Raw genomic sequence first — 20,912 nt, 5'->3', positions numbered from 1 at the left:
TGTAAAAAAAAAACAGTCACCAATGCACCCAAATAAGCCATAGTGAAAAAGAAAATTGGTCCACAAAGAAATTGTTCTTGGCACCTCCTACAAACCCTTATGTTGTAATTTAAAAAGGACATTCACAGTTTAACAAACCAAGCACTTCCATGACAGGAACTGACAAGTTTGTGGCTGAAGTGCTTGGTTTGTTTGGGCTACCAGTGTTAACATCATCATCACACAATATTAGCTCATCCCCACTGGAATCAACCATTACAGAAGTCTCTGTATATTGTTGTAATTGGTGGCAAAGGTCCTCCTCATAGAATTTGTAATTCATTCTTTGAACCAGTTTTTACTAATTATTAGGAAGCAGTCTTCTCTGCCAATTGTTCCCAACTGTGCTAAAAACTCTTTAAGAATACATACTGGAGGGTGTGCAGTTTAAGTACACCAAAGTCAGTTTGCACAAGGGGCTCCAAATTGCTTTTCTTTAAAATTTTATTGTGTTGGCAAAACATGGGACATGTTAAAATTCACCAAGTTTGTAATGCTCACACAATGTTACATGCATTATTGGAAATAATAAATCCTGAGGACAGTCCTAGTAGGGCAAGTCATTTTGTTATGACATCAGTTTTTCTAACATGTTAACATCAGTATGCCATGAAGCTGGTGATACAGACAGTAGCCTGCCTCAGAATGAGTTATGTGTCAGATGCTGCTGAAGGAAATACACCCAACCAGTGGGCTGTCATAGTAATGTTATCTAGTTTGACCACTGCTCAGTGAGGGTAGAATGGCATTTTCTAGGCCTTTAACTAATTTGTTTTAATGTTCTGGTAAAGATGATGAATTGCTGTTCATGCAAAATGGAATAGACATGAAATTTGGTAGGGACAAAGGACCTCAATTAACTGTCTGAAACCACGTGCATTGATGGCAGAAATTGGATGCAGTCCTAATGCTAGCATAGCCGCCATGGCTTCAGTGATCCACTGTGCAACTGGATGGCTGCTTTCAGACATGCTTCCTCTTGCAAATTATTATTTTATTTATAGGGCACCACAAGTGGTCTGCAGTTCTGTACATACATCAACAGTAGGACAGTACAGGGTATAAATAATATTACATTACAAATTAGTAACCAAAATATAAACCGAGCACAAATAAAAATTAGCAAAACAATTCTTCATATACAATACAGCTTGAAAGCTGAAAGCTGTAATTGAAGTGCTAGAGAAGAGGACTGTGAGACAGTAGGGAGGAGGACCCTGCTCCTAGGAGCTTACAATCTAGCTTGTTGTTTGAAAGTTGTCTTCTGGGTTGACTATTTCCCCCCATTAGCAACAGCAGCCCTAGCACACATGGATTCTTCTGGAGAACCCTGGATAGCGGAGGTTTGAGTTCATTTTTTGGATGCAAGAAGACTAACTCCAATTATTGAGAAGATTGATGATGAATGTTTTTGCAGTGGAGATTGCATGAGTTGTGATCTAGCTCGGAGCTAGTGGATGCTAGACTGCTTTTTATAAATTTATAATTTTTCAGATTTTGACAAAAACTTTGCATGAATGTGCTGCAAATTATGTAACAGGGAGGAGGTTCCTAGATGGTTAACGTCCATCCCTCAACTTACTTTGGCTTCACAAACAGTAAAGATGTTGTGAGGATTTGGGTAAAAATAATCCAAGAAAATAGTTTTTTTTTTTGCCCTGGCATGACAATGGCCTTCTGTTATTATGGGGAAGAACAGCTGCCACTGGTGGCTGACTGACTTTGACACAAAAATCATCATCATCAACAACCTCATCAGTGTCAGATACACAAATATCCCCTGCACCCTGTTGCACTTCAACAGTAGCATCCTAAATTTCTATGTCACCATCTTTACTTGTGCTGCTCATCCCCAAAATTTGCAGAAGGTGCAGAAATGGTGGAGGGAGGCTTCTATACATGGACAGTATCTGAAATGTCAGACTCGCACATAGCATTCATAGGCACACTTAGACTGCCCTCAGGGATTTGTGAAGTTTTTTTGTGTGCCTCAGAATTCTGCAGCCAGCCCACAGTATTCACTGTACCTGCTTTCAGTGCTCCTAATCATTTTTTAGTATACAAAATACAGCTACCCACACCCTCTCCATCCCATCTCCAGTATGAAAAGGCACCCGATCACAAGGGATGGACTAAAGTATGTAATCCAAAACACATGAGATTAGATGCCAGGAAGATGATATATTGCCTCATCTTGAGAATTTAACATGGTGGGATGAGCCAACCTCAGCTTGGTTCAACTCAGAACCTCTAAGTTCGGGTGTGTTTGGTTTCCACTGAAACTGAAGCAGACATCTCTAACCAAGAGTTCTATTACCAGGAAAAATATTAACAGCGATTGCAAACATACCCGATGATGGGTGCCGTTATTGATAGTAAACAAATTTGGAGAAGCCTTTTATTAAAATTATAGCTGCAGGAGAGGAATGTATAACACAAATATGCTCAAGACAAATATTTTTAAAATAGGAATCAATTTCCATGAAGTTCAATTAATGCTTTCATTATTGTCAGGAAGCGGCCTGGGATCAGCCACTACTCACCGCGGCACTGGCATCTTTGATATCCCAGTCGGTCATACACTAGGTGCAGTGGTGGGTGGTGTGCATAGTATTTTCCCCAGGGTCTGCTAGGACATCCAAGTGTGTGCTCTGTTTCAGTATCTTGTGGCTAAGGTCATGGGCACAGACATGTTGGTCTGTATCACCTGACTAGTCTTACTCCATTGGTAGTCCAGCAGTCGCTTAGCTGATCTTTTCTTCCAATGACCAACTACCTAAGTGTATATAGCTAGACTCCTGGAATAGGAAGTTGTCTGTACAACTTTGCTACTACAGTGACTGTTTGCTGTGACAGCTCCTTAGGCTCCTCGATGTGCTCATTCCTAGTTATTGACTCCAGTATTCTCTCTCAGAGCAAACCTGCATCTGGATCTCCAGTGATTTCTCTAGTGATTCCTACAGTCTGTTTACTGATTTCCTGTGACATTTTCTAGTGTATTCCTCTATCAGTGCGCTGATCTTCAGAGAAGAGTTTCCAGTGTATTCTACAAAACTGCATACTGATTCCCTGTAGTGCCACAGTGCATACCTGAATCTGGATCCTCTGTACTGCCCACAGGGCACACCTTTGTCTGGATCCACTGTACTGCCCATAGTGCAAATCTGCATCCAGATCATCTGTACTGCCCACCTGCGTATAGATCCTCCATTTTTCCCACAGTGTAAAACTGCATACAAATATCCAGTACTATCCACAGTGCCAACCAGTGTATGCATCTCTACTCTAAATCATCATATCACATTTGCAGAATACATTCTTCAGTTTTCTTCCCCAGTGAATCTTTCGTCTCTTCTTCATTGTTGTCCTTGTCTTTGTTTCTCTGTCTCCTCGCTATTACCAGGTAACTGGCCTGAGGGCCACAACATGCTCACTTGGTGCTGCAAAACCCAAATCCCAATTGTAGGGGTCAGTGGTGAAGATCACCAGGTGGGTTAGATTTTGTGCCTCAGGTCATGTCTTGCTAAAACCAGGGTTTAGACAATGAGGAAGACATATATCTATATATATATAGATATATGTCCACCCTACTTGCTGCTCCCTGGTCACTAATCTACCGGCTCTTAGATCTCTTACTAAGGATACCCAGTGTCAGGATGTGACAGTCTGTACTGGCTAAAAGGAAGCTGTGGGGTCTCAGGGTAAAGGGGTCTTACAAAACCTTCTCTCTCATTTTGAGGCACATGAAGCAACCCAGCAACTTATGGGACAAAGGGCCTGATTCAGACCCACTCGCGAGCGGCTGTCCGCTCGCAAGTGGGTCGATGTTATTGACTGAGCATGCGCACGATGGAGGGAGCTCCGTCGTGCGCATGCACCAGACGTGACGAGCGAAGGAAAGTCCTTCGCTCATTGTGTCCGATCAAAGGGGGCGTGCTGTCAATGTTGATTGACAGCACGCCCCCTTTGGTGGGCGCGCCGGGGGCGTGCCTCCCTGACGGGGGCGTTCCCACGGGAACGCCTCCCATCAGAAGCCGGCCCACGGACATCACTAGTGATGTCAGTGGGAGTGATTTTGGCTCTGATAGAGCCAAAATCACTCCGGAGCTTGCGGTTGAAAACCTCAACTGCAGGCTCCGGCTCGCAATTTCGATGGTCGCGATGGTCTCGACCTTCGCGGCCATCACAAAGCACGCTCGTATAGCCTGTGGGTGGTGACCCACAGCTATACGAGCGTCCAGGAGGACGCTCCATGAAAATGGAGCCCGGCCCTCATTCAGAGCGTGCGCTCTGCTCAGAGCGTACGGCTCTGAATGAGGGCCAAAGTCTTCAAGATGTATCATAATCAGTTAATCTCCATTAATTCTCTTGTAATCACTTTGATCCCAGCACCCTCTCAAGCCCCACCTGTGAATCCTCCAGCTGTCCCTATTTTTCCAAAGACCTGTCTTCAGTTAATTCCTTTGAATCAATTTGATGGCAAACCCAAGAATTGCCATGGCTTCATTAATCAATGTGAAATTCAGTTTGAGTGTTTACCACTGAATTTCCCCACCAAGAGGTCCAAGGTAGCATTTGTCATCTCCCTGCATGCCGGGGTACTGCTCTGGATTGGGTTTCACCTCTATGGGAGTGAGCTGATCCTTTGGTATCCAACTACAAGGACTTTATTAGGACGTCTAAGAGGATTTTTGACAAACCTGGGAGATCTACCTTTGCTTCCTCTGAGATCCTTCAACTCCGACAGGGATCTCATTAAGTAGGGCAATACGTAGTGCAATTTCAAACCATCACTTCTGATTTGGAAGGGAATGACTGAGCTCTCAGGGCTACATTTTTACACGGTCTTTCTGATAAATTAAAAGATGTACTTGCCTCTCGGGATTTACCAGAAACTCTTGTAGAGTTAACCTCTTTGTGCATAAAAATGGACTTGTACCATAGAGAAAGACAAGCGAGTAGGTGGCGAGAAGATCGTTCCCGGAGTCACCTTCTGCCTACTTGCCCTACCAATTTTTCATCCCCTCCGTCTTCCCCTCAAGATGAGTCAATGCAAATTAATAGATCTCGGTTGACGCCAGCTGAATGGAATCATCACCTTCTCAATCAATTTATTGTGCTACACCAGGTCATTTTCTGAAGTCCTGTCCTCTTCTTAAAGGAAATTAGAAACTCTATCCGACCATGGAGGAGTCCGGCTCGGGATTTTAGCTCAATCCTCCCATATATCAGATTATTTGTTACTCGTTAAGATTCTAGTGGGCTCTCATTGTAGGAATCTCAAAGAAATAGTAGACACTGGAGCTGAATGGAATTTTATGTCTGAATCTCTTCTACAAGATCTTAATATCCCTGTTAGGTCTCTTTAGCACACATTGGACCTTTTGTGGGTTGATGTAGGTACCCTTCAAGCTGGAATAATTTCTTCCATTTCTTTACCCATATGTCTACATTTAGGTATTCTACACCAGGAAAATATTTTGTTTTAGTCTTACCCAGAAGCACACATTCTCTAGTATTAGGATTGCCATGGTTACAAATTCATAACCCTACTCTGGATTTGTCCACTTTGCATCTCCTGGCTTGGGGTTCCCACTGTCAACAAAAGTGCCTTCCTAAAGTAGTTCCTATGCAGACTTATCTTGCTAAACCTAAGAACTCCACTCCCGGGACTCCCCCAGTCTTTTCAAATTCTAAGTAAGACCCTCATATTCTCAAACCTTACTGAGATTTTGCTGATATCTTTTGTGAATCTCTTCTTTTTATTTTTATTAGTAGTGCAATTGCTGCCTGTTTTATTATGTGGATAGTGCTGCTTGTTTTTTTGTTGACATCCCTCATGCTGTTAATGATAATAAAGTATTATTATTATTGAACAGGCAACCAACAAATTACCACCTCATCGGCCTTGGGATTGTGGTAAAGGTTTGTTATCTGGGAAAACTCCATCTCATGGCCGTATCTACCCCCCTCTGTTCCATTTCTAGGTCATGTCATTTCTGGAAGATCTTTACAGATGGAGAAATTAAGCACTATCCGGTACTGGCACCAACCAAATTCTTTGAAGGTGACTCAATGGTTTCTCAGTTTCTCTAATTATTTACAGGTGATTTATTCTTAACTTCTCAATGGTTGTCACCCCTATCATAGCTCTCATGAAAAAAGGGGAAATTCTTCTCATTGGCCTCCCTCAGTAGTATCTGCTTTTCAAACCCTCAAGCAAGCCTTTTCCTCTGCTCCTATTCTCAGACATCCTAATTTAGAGAAACCATTCACTGTGGAGGTTGATGCATCCCCAGTTGGTGTGGTAGCAGTGTTAACCTAGGTGGCTGAAGATGGACAGAATCTCCCTTGTGGATTCTTTTCTCGAAAGTTTTCTCAGAAAGAAAGAAACTACAGCATTGAAGACCAAGAGCTTCTAGTAATAAAGTTGGCACTTGAAGACATCTTTTAGTGGGGGCTAAGTTTCCTGTTACAATAATTTCTGATCATAAAAATCTTTTTTATTTGAAAACTGCTCAACGTCTCCACACAGGCAAGCCCGATTGGGCTCTCCTCTTTTCTCGATTTTAATATTAAGGTTTTGTTTCACCCAGGCATCCAAAACAATAAGGCAGATGCTCTCTCCTGGTCCTTTCTGCCCCTTGTGGAAGATGAAGATCAGCACAAGAGTCAGATTATCCTCAATCTGGTAGTTTTTGCTTAAACTTGGCTGTATTCTCCTCCCTCAGATAAAATATTTGTAGCTCCTGGTCTTTGCAAACAACTACTTACTTGGGCTCATGCTTCTTTATTCACTGGACAATCAGGTGTTCTTAAGACTTTGAAATTACTCTAGCGCTCTTACTGGTGGCCATCCATGAGGGTAGACATCGGTGACTTCAAGCTTCCAGTGTTAAGTGCGCCCAACACAAGTCCATTAATAAAAAAATGGTAAATTCTCTACAACCTCTACCTATTCCAACCAGGCCATGGTCTCGCTTGTCCATGGACTTCATTATGGACTTGCCTACATCCTAGGGATACAGTACTATTCTGGTGATGGTGGATTGCTTTTCCAAAATGGCAGACTTTATTTCTCTAGTTGGTCTCCCTTCAGCACCTCAACTGACCAAAGTCATCTTACATGAAATTTTCTGCTTGCAAGTTCTGCCTACAGAAATTGTATCTGATTGAAGGGTCCAGTTCATAACGAGATTCTTGTGGGCTCTATGCTCATCCTGTTGTGTCCAGCTAAAGTGATTGTCTGCCTACCATCCACAAACTATTGGGCAGACAGAAAGAGATAACCAGAAACTTGAGACCTTCCTTAGATTGTTTGTGTCTTCCTCCCAGGATTATTGGTATGACTTGCTGCCTTGGGCAGAATATGCCGATAATTACAGGTATCCTACCTGTTCAAATTCCACACAGTTCTTAGCTGTGTTCAGCAGGCATCCTAGAGTCCCTGAATTCCAAGCTTTAGCACCCATAGAAGTGCCTGCAGTTTCTAGCCTTTTGGATTCCTTCTCTAACATTTGGAAGAAAATTCACTGATCTTTAAAGAAAACTTCCAGTAATTACAAAAAGTTTGCCGACCGGAGACATCTGGAGGTTCCTCTTTTAAAGCCCGTTAACAGAGTCTGGCTCTCTACTAGGTACCTAAGGACTGTATGCAATTAGCGGCAAAAATTGCCATTTTTTTCACCAAAAAACAGGCGAAAATGGCAAACAGACGAAAATGAAAAAAAAAAAACTGGAGAAAAGTTTTCTCTATCCCAGATCAGGAAAAAAAAATGCAAAATCCCTATTTTTGGCTACAAATGTGGGGGTTTCTTTCAGAACCCCCCTAATTATAAATTACTACAATATGTTTTCGTAACTTGTGTGCTTTGACTAAAAACGTCTGTGCAAATCTTTGGCGAAAATGAAAAATTGTTGAAAATTATAGAAAGCCATTTTTTTTCCAGGAAATTACTGTTTCACGTAAATTGGGGGTACATTAATTTAAATGGAGCGCCAATACTAAAAAGCTAAAAAGCTAAATACAACTCATGTTTTTTGTACAAATTAATGTAATATCCATTAATAATTACATAAAATGATAAATATAAATTTAAAATAGCCTTCATTCAAAACGACATAAATATAGACATGATATTTTTCTGCAATAACTGTGTACAATCAACTCACATGGATGAATATCCAATTTAATATTTTTATTAGAGTAGCAGACTTGATAAAAATGTATCACTGGAAACAATAATCCAGCAAACCTACAAATGTCACTGATAGGTATGCACTTGCGTTGGGCCAGAATGTGCTAATAGGAGCTTGGGAAGGTGTATAGTGACTTGCTGCTGTAAGATGCAATTAGGGTGGCTGCTCCATCACTGCTGTGTCCTGTTTGTGAGCAAAATAAGATGCAGTAGCCAGCAAAGTTCTTTTTCATCTGCTCCAAAGCAGATGCACAATTTGGCCACCTCAGCCTTGATGTGGAGTGCGAAGTCCGGCAAAGTAGTATATCAGCTGCTCCAAATGCAAATGCACAGTGTAGCCACCTCAGTCTTAACTAGTTTCTCTTTACAGCAAGGGGAGTTCTCTTCAGAAGGGGAGTACATTAAAATAGGTGCAAGTATATTTTCATGTCGTAAAAACGCAATTTTAAAAACCTTAAAAAAAAAACCCAGCTGCGACTGCATGCGAAGTTTAAAACACTTGACCTATCCATAGTGCCCCCCGGAAAAACAGACCCAATACGTTAAAACCATTTTCATCTATTTTTTTTGTGGGCCAAAATTTGTGCATACGTTTTTCGCCAAAGTACGCAACTTACAAAATTTTTTTTGCAGTAGGAGTAACTTATCATTAGGTGGGGAGGTGTAGAAATGGGTTCTGAAAGAAATCCCCACATTTTTAAATGAAAAAAGGGATTTTGCTTTTCTTTTCTCCTGGTCTGGGACCGAGAAAACTTTTCTCCAGTTTTATTTGGTGAAAAATTGCCGTTTTCGCCAATGGCCAAAAAATGGCTGTATTTTCCGCTAACTGAATAAGGCCGTAAGGCTGAGAGTTAAGATCATGAAATTTGCTCCAAATTTTCCATAGTCATTAATCCAGTAGCTTATAAATTGGATCTACCTCCTCATTTGACAATAACTAATTCCTTTCATGTTTCGTTACTTCGACCATTGATCCTCAATCTGTTCCAACATGCTCCACCTAAGACTCCACAAGTTCAAAACCAATGTGGAGTTGAATTTCAGGTAAAGGAAATTCATGATTCTCAACATTGCTTGGGTCATCTCCAGTACTTGATCAACTGGAAAGTCTATGGCCCAGAGGAATGGGCATGAATCAAAGCCTCTGATGTGCATGCGCCACAGTTTATCCATGCTTTCCATAGGAAATATCTTGACAAACCTTCTAGGTGTCTGGCGTCCACTCTGAAAGGGGGGATGACTGTCAGGATGTGGCCTGGGATCAGCTGCTTCTCACCATGGCACCAGCATCTTTGATCTCCCAGGCAGTCAGATGCCAGGTGTAGTGGTGGGTGGTGTGCTGATTATTTTCCCCAAGGTCTGCTAGGAGGTCCATGTTGTGGTATCTTGTGGCTACGGTCATGGGCACAGCCATGTTGGTCTGTTTCACCTGACTAGTGTTTCCCCAATGGTAGTCCAGCGGTTGCTTAGCTGATCTTTTCTTCCAATGACCAACTACCTAAGGGTATATAGTTGGACTTCTTGAACAGGAAGTTGCCTGTACAACTTCGCTACTGCAGTGACTGTTTACTGTGATAGCGTCTCAGGCTCCACACTGTGCTTGTTACTAGTGATCGACTCCAGTATTCTCTCCCAGAGCAAACCTGCATCCAGATTTCCAGTGATTCCTACAGTCTGTTTACTGATTTCCTGTGACATTCTCTAGTGTCCTGCTCAATCAGTGCACTGATTTTCAGAGATGAGTCTCCAGTGTGTTCTGCAAAACTGCATACTGATTCTCTGTATTGCCCACAGTGCACACCTGCTTCCAGATCCACTGTACTGCCCATAGTACATATCTGCATCCAGATCCTCTGTACTTCCCACAGTGCACACTTGTTTCCGGATCCACCGTACTACCCACGTATGGATTCTACATATTACCCACAGTGCAAAACTGCATACAAATCTCCAGTACTATCCACAGTGCCAACCGGTGTACTCATCTACTCCTCTAAATCACCATATCGCATTTGCAGAATACATTCTTCAGTTTTCTTCTCCAGTGAAGCTTTCTAGTCTCTTCTTCATTGTTGTTGTCCTCATATTCATTTCTGAGTCCTATTTCTCTGTCTCCTCTCTATTACCAGGTACCTGGCCTGAGGGCCGTGACCTGCTCACTTGGTGTGGTGAACCCCAAATCCCAATTGTAGGGGTCACTGGTGAAGACCACCAGGTAGGTTAGACTCCGTGCCTCAGGTCAGGTCTCACCAGCACCTGCGTTTGGCTTATGAGGTAGACATATATACAGCCACCAAATTTGCTGCTTCCTGGTTACCCTCACCCCCCGGCTCTTAGACCTCTAAATGAGGATACCCAATGTCAGGACATGACAATTATATTATTAATATTTATACAATAGATCTGATCAAATTTTTTACTCATTCTATTCCTGGGCTATTTGATCATAGTGTATCAAATAATAAAAAAACTTGATTTAAAAAGTTAGATAAAGTTTTGGCATGCAGCTTGATATAACATGAGTTGATCAGGCACAGTTGTGTAGATTTTATCCAATTTGATATCTATGAACACACTTACTACTTTAACAGCAGTGCTTCCACTAACTATGAAGTTAAAAATCATTGTTGTTATGTGTCATTATAGGTGATATTTATTGAATTGGTCATTTTAATTTGATCATTTATGATGAGACAACATTTTGGAAAAGGCTATTACAAATGGCAGTGATTGGATTATCCCTTGTTATACTATATTTAAAAATTACAATGTTTTAGTAATATAAATGCTTTTAAATGTAGGAAGGCATAAATTTGATGATGATGCTAAAACAAAACATGTAGGTTGGCCTACCACATCCCTTTTTTCAACCAACTTGCTAACAGACTTCCCATTCACTTGCTACATTCAACTTGATGCTGATGTTAGGTCAGACAGATGTTATATTTTAGACCTAAACTAGTCTCCTGGATTCTTTGTATTATTATATTGTGTTTTTCCTCCTGTGGAAATAGTAGAGCCAATTGCTAAAATAACAACTGCACCACATATAAAAGTGTCAACATAATGTTTAAATTAATATTAAACATGAGCAATGTTCATATAAGCGTATAAACTCTATTTTATTAAACAGATTTTGATTATGTAGTGAGCATGCTGTAGCTAAATTTTATCCACTTAATGCTACACAATTTTCAAATACTAATCATTATTTTCAAACACTAAGCAGTTATTCTGAAGGTACAGTTCATTCTTGGCTGTAGGAGTTAAAGTTTCAACATGAATAAAGAACCAACATGTACCACTTGAGTCAAATGACTGCTTTCTGTCCAGTAAAAAGCTTATTTAATTGTTATAATTTGGAAGTTAAAAGTATTATTATAAAAGAATCACTTTCCAGAATTACACTTCTTCCTATTGCAGTTATATTGAAAAGAGCTTCCTACGCACATCTACTCAATGTGATGCATAATAGATTGGCAATTGCCACTCAAATTGGAAGCTCTCAACATTCTGCTTCTATGGCATATCATTTAGAGTAAGTGTAATAAAAAATAATTAAATGTACCCTATGTAAGCTATTAATTCATGCTTCTAATTGTGCAATTTAATTTTCACTTGAACAATAAAATTAAGAGATTACAGAAAGGTATGCTGATTAACCATTTATTCTGCTGCAAATAATATTGGGACATATAATTGTAGATGTCTGTTGCACAAACACCTGTGCTTACATATTTGCAAAGGTTAATTTTTGTATGTGTGCTTTTTTTAATGCCCTGTATACTGTACACCAAAAATAGATTTGCTTGTTTTTTGCAACATAATTAAAAAAAAAATTCTATACAAAACCATTTTTTTGATAGCATATTATACTAAAAATACTATATATAGGCAAATGAATGCTTATATAAAAAATAAATTTCAGCAGGATTTTGCCCAGGGCTACATCACCCATTTGACATAGTTGCCAAATTTATGTGTTACCACTCCAGGAAAGTCTGGAGGGTGAGGTACCATGAATGTATATGAGGATGGCATGGCCCATGAATTACATCTTCATGGCACAGCCCCAGCTTCAAAATGCCACAATTTTGCAACAAGAAATGCGGCCACAATTACTTGATTGACTACTCTGCCAGATGAGCTCTCCAAAATTAAGGTTAGATGTACAGTCATTACTATTGCTCTCTTATTGGGTTGGTGTCATGAATTTGATTTAAAACAGGGTCCTATCTAGATGTAGTTAATATGATCTCCTGGTGTTTGCATGTTTTTTTCAGTTGCTCTGCTTTCCTTCTACTGTCAAAAAATATACTGAGAAGCAAATTAACATCAAACTGAAATAGACCCTATGGGGTATGTTTAAAAAGAATCATGTTTGGCCGAGATTGCATTCCTATGCAAGTTTCACATGATTTTCAAACTACCAAGGGCAAACATGGGTGTAAACATATAAGTCAATATGCTGTACCATCACAAAAGCTTGCAGTACTTTTACATAGACAGAAATACAACACTATGAATCATGTTAGCAAACACCATCAAGCCTAAGCAAACTCAGGACAAAAAAGTTTAAAATAAACCAGCTCCTCAGCAGCTTCTTCTTCTGATGAAGCACTGCACAGATCAGTGAAATCTGTATAGTGCTTTCGCACTATAGGTTTACTAAAGGGTTAAAAATTAAGAAATAAAAACAGTGTTTGGTCCCCTCCCCCAAAAAAGCTTTACCAGCCCTGGACTTCTGTATCCATTCAGATAACCGCAGCTGCTGATTGGCTTAGAGTGGTCTGACTTTTAGCCAATTATAGCTCTAGTTCAGGAATCTTCATGGGTCCTGTCAGTCTCCGGGAAAGCACTATATGTACATACAGAGATTCTTTGTATGCTTAATTGGGTATTTTTTTTTATTTTGACAAGTCCATGGATGCCTACTGTAGAGGAGGACCGACCAGCGCCATGGAGTAGGCAAGTATTTAGTGTGAGTATGAGTTAGTGAATGTGTAATAAAAAAATAAAATATACGTGACTGTCTTTTCATTTACTATATTTTCTTTACAGTGGGGGTACAGGTGCCAGTGGCCTTCTGGCACTTTTTATTCTACAAGTGCCGCAGGGTAGGCTTGCTGGAACCTGTAGTCCCTAGATGAAAAACAATATTATTTAAACAATTACCTCATTATCCCTGCACTCACCACCTTCAGGAGTGCAGGGAAAAGCCCTGAGCTTTCATCCCAGGGCTGGTTGATCCTCAGGAGGGGACCCCATTTTATTTTTTGGGTCCTGACTTTCTGAGGATATCCAGCCCTGGGATTACCAATTTGGGGCTGGATGCTTTGGCAGAGGGACTCCACACTGTGTGTCTCCCTATTATGGCATTCATGTACCTATAAGACACAGAAGCACAGCACAAATCACACTGATCTGAGAACACTCTGCTCACATGCAGTTCTATTCATTTCAGGCCAATATGACTGAACTTGCAGACGATCACACGATTCTATAGATCATCAAAAAAAAAGATTCTTAGTAAATTTGAGTGTTTGATTGGGAAAAACAACTCCTGTATCACAACAATGCACAAAGTGTTTAATCTTTGCCAAACATGATTCTTAGTAAATTTACCCTCTATGGGTGTGTTTGGGGGTTAGGGTATTTACAATGTAAGCTTCATTGGAGAAGGGACTGATGTGAATGATAAATAGCAAACATAAAATTGAAGCTGCTCAAATCAATTTGGCACTTTTCTTCATGAAAAGGATGGGTCATAATAATCAGAAAAACAGAAAGGGGAGTATCCCCAAGATATCCTCCAGCACACTAAATTGTATCTGCAACAATACATGAAAACTATATGGAAATATAAATTCAGAGATATTTGTTGCATGCATTTATAAGTACACGGTAAGCTTCCAGGTCACTTCACGGCTTCTCTGATACCGGCAGTTCCTACACTACACAATAGTGTGCACTATTATTGTTGCAGGTACAATTTAGTGTGCTGGATGATATCTAGGGGATACTCCCCTTTCTGTTTTTCTGTGAATGATAAATAGTCAGTACATGGATCATGCTTTAAATTGTTGGTACAATATAAATACATATGAATAATAGCTCTGGCTACTGTATATTTGAGCATATTAGTTGTATGAGTGTATGGATGGACTAGGGAGATAATTGATAATAATTATTAACTAATTATTAACTTATGTACAGTATATGATATTTCTTTATGTATTGTTTATTTAATATTTATATTTACTCTGGATATCATTTAGCATGCATGCCAAGTAAATACCTCCATGCTTGAATAAGAATCTGTTTTTGCATTTCCAGTATGTATGTATGTGTACTTGTGTGTATCTCCTCTCTATAAAATATTAATTTTGCTGTAATAGCATGGTAATGTGAAATGTTGATGCACCTAGGGATTTAATTTTGTGTGCTGCAAATGCTTCATTATATCAGTTTGGGCATGATGTTGATTTGATGGTTTACAGCACAATACAGTACTAAAACAAAATATTATGCCATACTCTTGTTACCACATTTTAACATATTCCTTGCAATCTCACTGTGAACTCCATTTAATAGAGCTACAGCTAACACATGACCCCTTGCTTAGAGATAATACTCACTACTTACCTATAAACAAGAATTCAATTCCTACTAAGGAACAGGCTTTATCTAATGTATTTTTCTCCGTACCCCTATATCTCTACATATGTCCTTGCATATTACTAACAATTTCCAAATAGTGTTACTGTTTACCCCTCCAAATCCTCCACATGCTGAGGCTCATTTTCAGTTGTAGTCAAGAATGCTTGTTTAGGACTAAATATACAAATATATAATTTGCATACTCCCAGAAAAGTACATGCCTACAACAATATGCTGGTTTGAAAGTATATGACCCTTGTACCAACTTACACCTAGATAAGCAGATTGGGGACTGCAATGTTTGTTCTAAAGCATTATATGTACAGTAATGGCATGCTTGTTTAATTTCTGAGGCAGATCTACACAGATATTCCTGTCTGTAGATGTATATATTACTGGCTATTTGCTTCTAGACTAGAGGATATATTTGCTAAAGGTCGGTTTTGGGTTTTTGCTCGCTTTGCAAACCAACCATTTACTTAAGTTAAAACTAGAGATGTTCACTGGGCCATTTTTGCTGGATTTAGTTCTAATTTGTCATCCGGCTTTGGCTTTGCCAAAACACTTTTGGGCTTTTTTTGTTCCTATAGTATTATTAACCTCAATAACATTCATTTCCAGTCATTTCTTCTCAATTTTGACCAAATCACAGCTCGCAATATTGGGTCTGATTCAGAGCCACTTGCTCTGACAGAGCATTCGCTCTGAATCAGGGCCGGGCTTTTTTTATTTTGGAGTGACCTCCTGGCCGCTTGCATAGCTGTGGGAGACCACCCACAGCTATAGCAAGCGGCTATGATGATGGTCGCGATGGTCACGACCATTGCGACCATCGGGCTTGCGATGAGACCCTTGTGGTAGGGTCTCGTGGCCGCAAGCCCCAGAGAGCTTTCGGCTATAACAGAGCCGAAAGCTCTCCACTGACATCACTATTGATGTCAGTGGGGCCGCACACAAATGGCAAGCATTCCCTCAGGCACGCCTCCATTTGGGCAGCCACCCCCCGGCCCACCCACCAATAGGGGCGAGCTGTCACTCAACATCAACAGCTCGCCCCCTTTGGGGCGAGACCCGGAGTGATGGATTGCCCATCGTTAGCCGTGTCTTGTACATGTGCATGACGGAGCCGGCTCCACCATGTGCATGCGCTGTGGGCCACCATCGACCCGGTTGAGAGTGCTCAGCCCTTGTGACTGGGTCTGAATCAGGCTCATTGTTCACCAATATAAACCAAAGGCTGGCTAACTAAACTAAGAAACAGAGCAGTTGGACAAATACACAGAAGTTATTTCTGTTTAAAAATGTTTTGCAAATTAATAATGTGATCAATCAGCCTTTTTGTTGAGCAGTTCCCCAAAATCTCCCCAACCATAAAAACTGTGTTCCATAACTGCGGGTTGGATACAGTGCAGATTACAGTATGGGTTGGATACAGTGTGGGTCGCATACAGTGTGGGTTGGATACAGTCCGGGTCAGAAACAGCGTGGGTCGCATGCAGCGAAGGTCACATACTGTCCTGGTCACATACAGTGTGAGATACAGTGTTGGTAGGATACAATGCTCTGTACAGTGCAGGTCAAATACAGTGCGGGTTGGATACACCAATGATGCATTTACTGCGAAAGAGGGTGCCGGCATTGTCCTCAGTGTAGGGGTGCTGGTGGTGTCGGCCATGCAGGGTTGCTGGTGGTGGCATCTGTGCAGGGGTGGCGGTGGTGTCTTCATTGCGGGAGTGCTGGCGGTATTAGCAGTACTTGGGAGCCAGCTGCATTGGCAGTGCAGGGGTGTCGGCAGTGTCCTCAGTGATGCCAGGGGTGTCAGTGGTGTCGGCAATGATTCAGGGGTGCCGGTGGTGTTGGCAGTGCATGCGGTGGTGGCAGTGTCCTCAGTGCAGGAGTACCAGCAGTGTTCTCATTGTGGGGGTGCCAGCAGTGTCGGCAGTGCAAGAGTGCTGGCAGTGTTCTGAGTGTGAAAGTGCCATCGGTGTCATTATTACAGGGGTAGTACCGGTGGTGTCCTCCAGTGCGAGGTTGCTGGCACTGTCGGCACTGCTTGCGGTGCTGGTGATGTAGTCACTGCGGGTTTCAGTGTCCTCGGTGTGGAGGGAGCTGCCATCTTGCATCCATTTGCCCCATTGAAGTCTATGGGGGAAGCACTGATTGGCTGAGAGCCATGACAGATGGCTCTCTCAGCCAATCAGCGGTCAGCCTATTGATTTCAACGGTTCTGAAATTGGCGCCCGAGCCAAAACCGCAAGATCTGTCAGCTGGATCTTAAGGTTTTGACTTGGGTAGGGATCTGAGGCAGACAAAAAGATCTGAGCTGTGGCTTGGATCACCTCAGATCCCGGAAATTTGGGCGTGTTTGGATTCCAAGGAATCCGAATCGTTCATCACTAAAAACCAATAGTAAAATGACAAAAATGGACTTTAGAACAACCAACAATTGATTTTTCCTCTCAGAGAAGAATAGGATCCACAGATTTACTAATGGTCAGTTTTATAATTGACCAAAAACTGACAGAAAAATGATTGGAATGGAAACCCACCCAGACAGTGAGTTTGGGAACAACACTGCACAAATCACTATGATCTGTGCAGATTTCAAGAGGTTAAAGTTAGTAAAGTGTTAAAAAAAAAGTGTGGTCCCCCCCCAAAAAAAAATCAGTAACCAGCCTCCTGACATCTTAGACTGGGCTGGTTTTGGAAAATAAACTGTAAAAATGGCTAGGGGTTCTCCCTATTTTCCAATAACCGCCACAAGGCTAAACCAGCTGGGGGGGTTAATACCATTTAATTTTTGGGGTCCCCACTTTCCAAGAAATTCCAGGGATATGGCTGACCAGTTTGGGTCTGGATAATGGGAGGGCAGGGGGACCGCAATCTGAGTGTTACACTGCTATGGCATTATTGCCCCAGCTGGTTCAGCCTTATTCTTGTTATTGGAAAATATAGGGGAACTCCTTGCCATTTTAGCTATATTTCCAATACCAAACATGTCTCAAAGGTTCAGGGCTGGTTATTGATTGGGGGATGCATACCTTTTAAAACATAGTGAAGTCTACACATATTATAGTGATTCGTGCAGTGCTACTTTACCTTACAAACGGCCTGATACAGAGATGTACACAATGCAGATTTTTATGCCATCGAGTGACTGTTTGATATTGCACATGTGTGTAAGCAGCACTGTGCACATGCAGCAAAACAGATGGACCCAGCTAGTTTGTTGCTCATAGTGCAACATTCAGGCTTCTGAGTCGTGCCTTGGAACATTGCATTATGGCTGTACTCTGGTGCACCATGGTGATCTACAACGTAAGAGAATCCACGGCATGTAATACACTGCTTAACTGATGGGTGACGAGTGCTCCACTGATGAAATGTGAACTACTGAATACCATACTGTAGAAGTGGATGGATATCACTGACAAGCCGGCCAATCACATTCACGCAGTGTATTTGCATGTTGCATGTTCACACAACCAATCTGTTTAATCATATCGCAGAAGCTCGTTGAATGGGTCACAAATCCATACACATACAGTACTGTAGTATGGTAGTGTAATTGCCATGCTGTTATGACTGTATAACCAATACATTATCAAGAAGCATGCACAGCTTTCAATGAGATGGGATGAATTATTATTCATTAATGGTGGGGTTATGTGTTCACATGTACTAATATAATATTTTGAAAGGAAGACACATTATTATTATTATTATTATTATTATTATTATTATTATTATTATTATTATCATCATTATTATTATTATATGCTTCCCTCACTGAGCCCTTCCTAATGGCAGTGGGTGGGTGGAGGTTACAAGGATTCTTAGATGGATGTGAAAGCCCTCTTGGTATAGTGGTAGAGCAGTGGTTTTATATTGCCATGGTCCATTTTTCAAATCTCATCACAGCCCAATATTATTTCATAATCATGATTATGTTAGATTCATTCCTCTACAGTATATATATATTTTTTTATAAAGTACAGTGATGGATCCATCTGCACTAATCGAGTTTTAGATGCACCCACAGGTGTTGGGGTTCAGGGACTCAAACACAACCTCAGTTTTAAATAAGACCACATGATTTTCTGTTCAATAATGCTGCAGTAATGCATTGCAGGCACTACTTTGCACCACAACTCCCCCACACCTTGCAATGACACACCCATATAGTTATAGGGTGCATGGGCTCGAGTGTCGGGTTTCAGATGCACTGTCAGCATTAGGGGCTTAGATGGGTCAGATGCACCAACAGGTGTTGGGGTTCACAGATTCAAATGCAACCTCTATTTTCAATAAGACCACATGATTTCCTGTTCAATAATGTTCCAGTGCTGTATTAACGGCCCTACATAGCTCAACAACTCCCCCACAACCTACAATGTCACACTCATACAGTTATGGGGTGCAGGGGCTCGAGTGTGGGGTTTAAGGTGCTCAAAGAGGTCTCAGATGCACCTACAGCACATTGGGATTCAGGGGCTCAGACAGAGTTCGGATGCACACACAGCTTTTAATGAGATGAATTATCCCTAAACCTAACCCAAACCCTAAAGAAAAATAATCATGTGTCGACTATTTTTGTGTCAACCTTTTGACCAAACATTAACCATAAAAAATTTATATCAATCTAAAAAATAACGTGTTGACCATATTTGTGTCGACCTTTTGACCAAACCCAAACCGTAAAAATAATAAAAACATCATGTATCGACCATTTTTTGTGTCAACCTTTTAACCAAACCCTAACTGTAAAAATTAAAAAAATAAAAAGTGTCAACCATTTATTTGTCAACCTGTTGACCAACCCGTAACCATAAAAAACAAAAGTCATGTGTGTATCATTTTTGTGTCTACCATATTTGTGTTGTCCTTTGATCATGTTGGCCATTTGTACCCACCGATCCAAACTGTAGTAGTGGATGGATTTCTTTGACAAGCAGCCTAATCATGTTCGGGACACTTTTGCAGTGCATTTGCATGTCACAACCAATCTTTAATAATATTGCAGAACCTCGTTGAATGCAAATCAGCACACATACAGTACTGTACAGTAGTGCAATTGCCATGGTGTTATGACTATATAACCGATATATTATTGGGTCACAACTGCAAAATTCTGATTCATTTACAGACGTGTACATACAGTATACTGTAGTATTGTAACTTGCTGTAAAAGGGATGCAAATATTTATTTTTATAAATAAAAGTATATTTTTTTACCTTCCCCCCAGGCACTTCTTCGATCCATTTACAATAGGCTACGTAACTTCAGGGCTGTATATGCACTTCCCCCACCACACCACACAAATAAAATTCAGGATTACTGTGTACATCACTCTCTTTACCTTCCCCCATCCTCTGTAGGTATCTCGGCATCAAGTGCCATCCTGTGCTTTCCATCCAGCCCTTCCCTTACTGCGACCACCACCTAAGCTTAAAAAAATAATCCCAGCAGGTGGGTGGAATATACAAGGATTCAGTAGGGAGGGCAGAGTGAGGAAAGCAATGGGTGTGTCATTGCAGGGTGCGGGGGATTTGAGGAGCAATGTAATGCCTTCAGTACACTACTGCAACATTATTGAACAGGAATTCATGTGGTCTTATTTAAAACTGAGGTTGTGTTTGAGTCCCTGAACCCCAACACTTGGTGCGTCTGATCCATTTTAGTCCATGATGCTGACAGTGTGTCTGAAACCTGACACTTGAGTCCCTGCACCTCATAACTGTATGGGTGTGTCATTGCAGGGTGCAGGGGAGTTTTGGAGCTATTGTATGTACAGTACTGCTGTCAATACACTACTGCAACATTATTGAACAGGAAATCATGCAACTAAGGTTGTGTTTGAGTCCCTGAACCGCAACACCTGTGGGTGCATCTAAAACTTGATTGGTGCTGATGGACTCACTCCACCACAATATTTTATAAAAAAATATAGAGGAATGAATCTAAAGTAATCATGATTACAAAATAATATTGGGCTGTGGTGGGATTTGAACCCT

The sequence above is a fragment of the Taudactylus pleione genome, unplaced genomic scaffold (genome assembly GCF_031769625.1).
Source record: "Taudactylus pleione unplaced genomic scaffold, aTauple2 ptg001314l, whole genome shotgun sequence".
Taxonomy (NCBI): Eukaryota; Metazoa; Chordata; class Amphibia; order Anura; family Myobatrachidae; genus Taudactylus; species Taudactylus pleione.
The sequence above is the reverse complement of the archived record's forward strand: the minus strand, read 5'-3'. Positions refer to the sequence as shown.